The sequence below is a fragment of the Aulonocara sp. 'chitande type north' Nkhata Bay genome, linkage group LG19 (genome assembly GCF_057382095.1).
Source record: "Aulonocara sp. 'chitande type north' Nkhata Bay isolate Kocher_YH1m ecotype deep benthic linkage group LG19, A_spYH_male_GT1.1, whole genome shotgun sequence".
Classification (NCBI taxonomy): domain Eukaryota; kingdom Metazoa; phylum Chordata; class Actinopteri; order Cichliformes; family Cichlidae; genus Aulonocara; species Aulonocara sp. 'chitande type north' Nkhata Bay.
This window is the reverse complement of record NC_141362.1, coordinates 9779378-9786613: the sequence shown is the minus strand read 5'-3', so window position 1 is coordinate 9786613 and position 7236 is coordinate 9779378. Positions and strand designations below refer to the sequence as shown.

The 7236-nt window shown below is 37.7% G+C and overlaps 1 long non-coding RNA gene across 1 annotated transcript; it reads left to right on the top strand.

Annotated features, from left to right (window-relative positions):
• The first annotated feature begins 5887 nt into the window (after nt 1-5887).
• Nucleotides 5888-6702, top strand: LOC147306484 (uncharacterized). Its single transcript, XR_015126448.1, has 4 exons — nt 5888-5935; nt 6050-6073; nt 6148-6225; nt 6334-6702. It is a non-coding gene; the product is annotated as an uncharacterized LOC147306484 (long non-coding RNA).
• Nucleotides 6703-7236: the final 534 nt, after the last annotated feature.

Below are 7236 nucleotides of genomic sequence, written 5' to 3'. Positions count from 1 at the left end.
AATATTTAGTATTTACTGTCATATTCCCATATATCATTGTTATGTTGTTTATTCTATTACTCTTGTTTTCTTCTGCTTGTTTTCTTTTTTCTTTCTCAACAGGTGACCCAGGTGATTGATATATGCATTTTTTTTCTCTGCTTATTCTGTTGGTTTTTGTTTTTTGCCCTTCTCCCCCGTCCCTCTTCTCAGCTGTTTCTCTTTCCCTCTTTCTTTCTCCCCTTCTTTACCCCAGTCAAGTCTGTCCCGTATTCAGTAAATGAAAATAAAATAAACAATAAAAGGTGAATCAAATGGACCATTACGGCAAGGCTGGGATGGTCAATTTGGTAAAGTAAATCCGTTGGGCATCTTTCTTTGCCTTTAGACAATAATTCTGATGGCAAAAGGCCAAACGGGACAGGCAAAAAAAAAAGAAAAAAAAAAGAGAAACACAAATGAACTCAGAGACACAGGCTGATGCGACAAAACAAGTTAGTAGGTGTACAGCATAAACTGTAGTCTATAGCACACAGGAGTATTAGCGGGGCGATCGTGGCTCAAACAGTTGGCAGTTCGTCAGTCTTGGTCGTTGTGTCCTTGGGCAAGACACTTCACCTATTGCCTATTGGTGATGGCCAGAGGGGCCAATGGCACAATATGGCAGCCTCGCCTCTGTCAGTCTGCCCCAGGGCAGCTTTGCCTACAACTGTAGCTGCCTCCACCAGTGTGTGAATGTGAGAGTGAATGAATAGTGGAATTGTACAGCGCTTTGAGGGCCCGAAAAGCGCTATATAAATGCAATCCATTATTATGTACACGTTGATAAATTGTCTTATGGCAACTGACAAATTGAAACAAATGAGTGTGCTGTGTGTGTAACAGACATTACCTGTCCTTTTATTAACTGCGCAAGTAGTGCTGGTCATAACTGCTAGCTAACTGTGTAAGGCTGTAATGGGTCTGTAGCTCTGTCACCGTTTTAGTGAACATATTTAGTTTTAAAGTAAATTACGGGACTTTTCCTGCCTTTCTGGAGGGCTTATATTTCACTATGTCCACATAATTATGGATTATTATAATTATGATATTTAAACACACACTGTATTTTAATTAACATACCTTAAGAAACAGATTATATTAGATTTATATTTTAAATAAGACAAAATGCTTATTATACAGCAGCAATATTATTGTATTTCTACAGTTTAAACACTTAATAACCTTTCTGCCTGCACGGAGTGGATAGTCAAACATACAATATATATTTTTTTATTATTTTCTTTTTACTTAATTATTATAGCACTAGGAATAAATAATAAGGGAGGGATTCTGGATGAGCACCACGAGGGAAACTTGTGCCCATAGTATATACAGTATTGTGAAGAAGGTCAAAAATGTCACTGTGTGTGCGCTTGTGTGTTTTATGTATATAGATTTTTTTTAAATTATTACTCATGATATAACACAGTCCAGACATGCCTGGTAAGGATGTTTCTATAACATTTTCTATCATTACTTTATTATGGATTAGGTGCGAGAGTTATTAAGTGTGGACAATTAAATAATAGATTAATGCAATAGCAAATTGTGTCTTGTTCTCAGATAAGATAAGATAAGATAAGATAACCTTTATTAGTCCCACACGTGGGAAATTTGTTTTGTCACAGCAGGAAGTGGACAGTGCAAAAGTTATGAGGCAAAAATTAGAATACAATAAGAATAAATACAGTACACAACTGTACAGAATAGAATAAAATAAAATACTATATACAGTAGAATAAAATAAAATAAATATACAATAAGATAAAAATAGAATACAAATACAAATACTATATACAACTGAGTAAAAATACAACGATGACAGAAAGGATTATTGCACAGATGGACAGCATGTGGAGAGTTATACCGCAAATGAGGAGATGGAAGGAGGAAGAGAGGCAGAGTAAGTTTCTGGAGGATTTATATTTCACTAAAAACTTTCTAATATTCATGTCAAATTTCCCCTTGTGGGACAATTAAAGGGTTCTATTCTATTCTATTCTATTCTATTCTATTCTATGTCCACATAATTATGGATTATTAAAATTATGATATTTACACACACTGTATTTTAAACAACATACAGTAATAAACAGATTATATTAGATTAATATTTCAAATATGACAAAATGATGATTTTACAGCAGTACAATTATTGCATCTCTACAGTTTAAAAATTTAATAAGCTTTCTCCCTGCACAGTACTTTCTTTTTACTTAATTATTATAGCACTAGGAATAAATAATAAGGGAGGGATTCTGGATCAGCACCACGAGGGAAACTTGTGGCCATAGTATATACAGTATTGTGAAGAAGGTCTAAAATGTCACTGTATGTATGTGCGTGTGTGTGTTTATAGATTTTTCAAATTATTACTCATGATATAACATTGTCCAGACATGGCTGGTAAGGACATGAGGAGGAAACAGTAGGAGCTGTGTGAGGCTAAAGGCAGTGGGTCCCTCAGCAGCTGGATTACAAAGAGCACAGGTAACAATATCACATGTACCAGTTGTTGGAGATGTATTCCAGTATATAAATAATACTAAGCACAACTGGAATGTTTTGCTTCTATAACATTTTTCTGTCATCATTTTATTATAGATTAAGTGCAAAAGTTGTTGTGGATAACTAAATAATAGTTTATTGCAATAACAAACTGTGCCTTGTTCTCAGATGGACAGCAAGAGGAGAGTGATGGATGAGATGAGGAGATGAAGGAGGAAGAGAGGCAAAGAGTGATTCACAGGCAGAGCCGAGTTTATTTCTCACAGTTTTTTGTTGCCTTATGGTTTCAAGCACCGTCAACAATCTTTGCATTTTGTTATTATCTCATAACACTTGTTTAATCAGCTACCATCTCGCCTATGGAGTTTTTAATGTCTACAGTCTCAGATCAACACAGCCCTGGCCTTCAGCAATATCAGCAGCAGGAGCAGCAGAAACCCCTCAACAGCAACATTGTACCCTATCAGGTAAAACATAGGCTACGTTTGCTTTGCCTTGTCGCCACCTCACAACAGTGATATAGTATGAGGCGATCCCTTATTAGATTCTTGATGAATGTGTGTTGTTGTTATTCAGCCTGGTTCAATGTGCCCCTCTTGAAATTCGAACCTTTAAACATCTTTGCACGGCCCTGCTGTGTGATACAGACTGTGGTGCTCTAACCTCCTTATCTGCAGACTTAAACATGGTATTATTTTAATAAAAAACACGATTAAAAAGCCGACTAAAGGGCACTTTACTGTGCTTTTCATAATGATTTCAAGTGTACTCAGAGCAGAGGTCTTTTACCCGAACTTGACTGCTGTGCCACAGTTCAGCTAAGATAAAAAAAAAAAACCACTTTACTGATGTTTACTGAGGATTATTGAGCATTTCATTTATTCCTTGCGAAGGCTGCCAGTCACTACAACAGAGATACGTGGCTGCATCTGTGCGTAGCAGATAGTTAAGGGAAAAACTTTGCCGTTTTTTCCGCTGCTTGGAAATGAAAGACGAGATCTGAGAGTTAAGTAAAAAGTCAAATTAAGCACAAACAAACAAACAAACATCTCCTCACACCCATATATGGCTTAACTTTAATGGTTCACTATATATAGCATAGGCGAGCCCCTAAATGGCTGGGAGTGAACATCCTTTACCAGATAAGGAAACCAGAATCTCACATGGAATGTACTTGCAGTTAAAGCTATTGCATACCCTACCTAGATGGTGGGAGGAACCGAAGAATATCTAAACATGCAGTTCAAGGCAAGGTTTACAAATTTAAGTACAATAATGGCAACATTTAACAATTCACTCCAACACTGCCAATCAGCAAATATCAACTGTCAGAAATTGACTTACTGTTTCTCATCTTCTGAGAGAGTATCATGGGTGTTGGATGCACTGTGAAAATTTATCAGTGTTTCTGAAACTGTTCCATGAGCCAGCTGGAAAGAAATGCCAACCACAAATCAGCAAAAAAGTTTAAACATTTAGCATTCCTGAGATGTTCATCTGTCACTGTTATCTTGGTCTTCTGGGTTGCTGTAACCATGATGATGATAATCTGTGAGGTGAAATTAAAAAGGCCAGTCTTCCTTTTAACTATAAACTAAAAGAGAGAAAAACTAAAGAGATGCCAGTTATGTTCAGTTCTGTCTGCAACCCTAAACATGTATTATCAGTCTTCCATCTTTAAAAACCTGTACAAAAAAATTGTCCGGTCCTGGTTAAGTTAGTATTATTTGAAGTAAGAAAGTAAGTAAGAAAGAGTTGCAAAGTACAAAGTACAAAGTCAAAGCAAGTGGAAAAAAACATGTGTTTTTCTTGGCTACGGTCAGTGGGCTAGCCAGTAATGATTTCCTCCCTACAAAGCTGTGGACAAACCACATTTACTCAGGGCTTTCTTGATGTAATAGTCTTCTCCATCCTGCCAACCACTGTGTCTGTGCGGATCGTGTTCGCTCTGTGTTGTAGCGTCCTGATGACACCCAGTTTATGCTCCAGTGGATGATGAGACTCAAACCTTAAATACTAATCCATATGGGTAGGTTTACATAAATCTCACAGTCTAAGAAGGCTTGGTGGTGTTCCAGGGTAGGATAACAAAGCCCTCTTTTCCACTTCTTTCATGTACAAGTTGGCCACGATGGGTGAAACTGGGGAGCCCAAGGCTCTGCCTGTAGAACTGACCCTTGAATGTGAAATAGGTGGAATGAAGACACAGTTCCTGTCACAATCTGGTAGTAGGAACTCAGAGCGGTAGGCGTCTCCAAAAAACATTTTATTTACAGCACCAGTGCACGATATATACAGTGAAGGGGTCACAGGTACGGGGAGGAAAGTCTGTCGCAGAAGAGAGGGAAGTCACACACAAATCACGAATCACAGGTTCACAAGAGCTGGGAGAAACACTAACGTCTGTAGTACAATCATCCAGCGACGAGAGGATCTGTGTTCCAGCCTCAAATAGTGCTCCTGGGTGATGACCGCTGATTGTTGACAGGTGTGTGGGCCAAGGGCGGGAGCCCACAGTGAGCTCCGCCCAGGCAGTGGTACAGGAAGAAGTCTGCATCCTTCAAGAAAAACATGATTTTCATGCAGGACAATGCTCCATCACACGCGTCCAAGTACTCCACAGCGTGGCTGGCAAGAAAGGGTATAAAAGAAGAAAAACTAATGACATGACCTCCTTGTTCACCTGATCTGAACCCCATTGAGAACCTGTGGTCCATCATCAAATGTGAGATTTACAAGGAGGGAAAACAGTACACCTCTCTGAACAGTGTCTGGGAGGCTGTGGTTGCTGCTGCACGCAATGTTGATGGTGAACAGATCAAAACACTGACAGAATCCATGGATGGCAGGCTTTTGAGTGTCCTTGCAAAGAAAGGTGGCTATATTGGTCGCTGATTTGTTTTTGTTTTGTTTTTAAATGTCAGAAATGTATATTTGTGAATGTGGAGATGTTATATTGGTTTCACTGGTAAAAATAAATAATTGAAATGGGTATATATTTGTTTTTTGTTAAGTTGCCTAATAATTATGCACAGTAATAGTCACCTGCACACACATATCCCCCTAAAATAGCTAAAACTAAAAACAAACTACAAACTACTTCCAAAAACATTCAGCTTTGATATTAATGAGTTTTTTGGGTTCATTGAGAACATGGTTGTTGTTCAATAATAAAATTATTCCTCAGAAATACAACTTGCCTAATAATTCTGCACTCCCTGTACATGCCTGTGTTATTTTTTTAAGGTACATCCCTGTGCTCCTCCTCCTCTGTTCATATTTGGTAAATGGGAGAGGTAGTTCTTGGAAATAAAGTAAATAACATACATCAGGTTTGTTCAGTTGAGCTCTTGGTGTCATTTGAATGTTATCTTTGAAAGCACAGACATGGAATGGGAAGAAATATGTGAGTCTATTTTTTTTTATAACAGTGTTATCCCATTATACAGTGGATATGAATTATTATTATTATTATTATTGTAAAGAATTTATTTGACATCTTTTTGTATTTCGTTAACAGGCAAGACGGTCCTTGTGTCTGCAGGTACGCCATGACATTAACCACAGCATAATTTTGAAATGAAAATCTTTAATATATGTTTTTTGGGGTTTTTTTAGGAGCTGGTGGAACTGTGATTCTGACTCCTGCCATTCTGGCTTCACTGGGGTTCACTTTAGCTGGAATAGCTGGAATAGGTAAACTGAATAATTTACTATATATTATCTCTCTCTCTCTCTCTAAAAGCTTTGCTCATGTTGAATAAGCTAATAGAGCTAATAGTGTCTAACATGATTTCACTGTAGGTGCAGCAGGTATGCCATGGGCTGCCACTGCATTATTTGGCGGTGTTGGTGGAGCAGCGGCTTGGGTGCTCTCAACTGTGTGTAACGTGACTGTGGTTTATGAAGATTAACACGTAAAAAAACACAAACTGACCTACAAATGTTTTCTCCTGTGACAAATTTTAATCGCCTGGATGAAACGTTATTCTTATGTGTGAATGTCGAACACTGAGATTAAAGCATATTTTGAGAATTAAGTTACAAAAATGGTTCATAAAAATTTCATTCAGATTTTATCCATCATTAAAAACAAAAACAAAAAACAACTGATATGGTGCCTTTATTCTCTTCATTAATTCAATGTGAAAATTAAAAGTCATGCAAAAATAAGTGTTTCCTTGCTTTTATTGTAAACAACTTAATGTAAAGCACAGTAACAATACCATATGTTTCTATAGTCCATAAATCTATCACTCTTACAGAGCCACAACTCTGACGGGAGACTATGTAGGACAGGGGTGTCAAACTCCAGTCCTTGAGGGCCGGTGTCCTGAAACTTTTCCATGTGTCCCTGATGCAACACACCTGAATATAACTGACTGTATGCTCAAGTAAATTTGACTAAAATTGACTTACTGTTTCCCCAACCTCTGAGAGTATCATAGGTGTTGGCTGGACGTAGTGAAAATCTATCAGCATTTTGGAAACTGTTACACAAGACAGCTGAAAGAAAATGCCACAAACAAATCAACAAAACAGATGTTCAGTAATCTTTCATTGTTATCTTGGTCTCCTGGTGATGATGATAATCTGTGAGGTGACATTAAAATGGCCAGTCTTCATTTTAACTGTAAACTGAAAGAGAGAGAAAAACTAAAGAGATGCCAGTTATGTTCAGTTCTCACTGCACCCTTAAACCTGCCT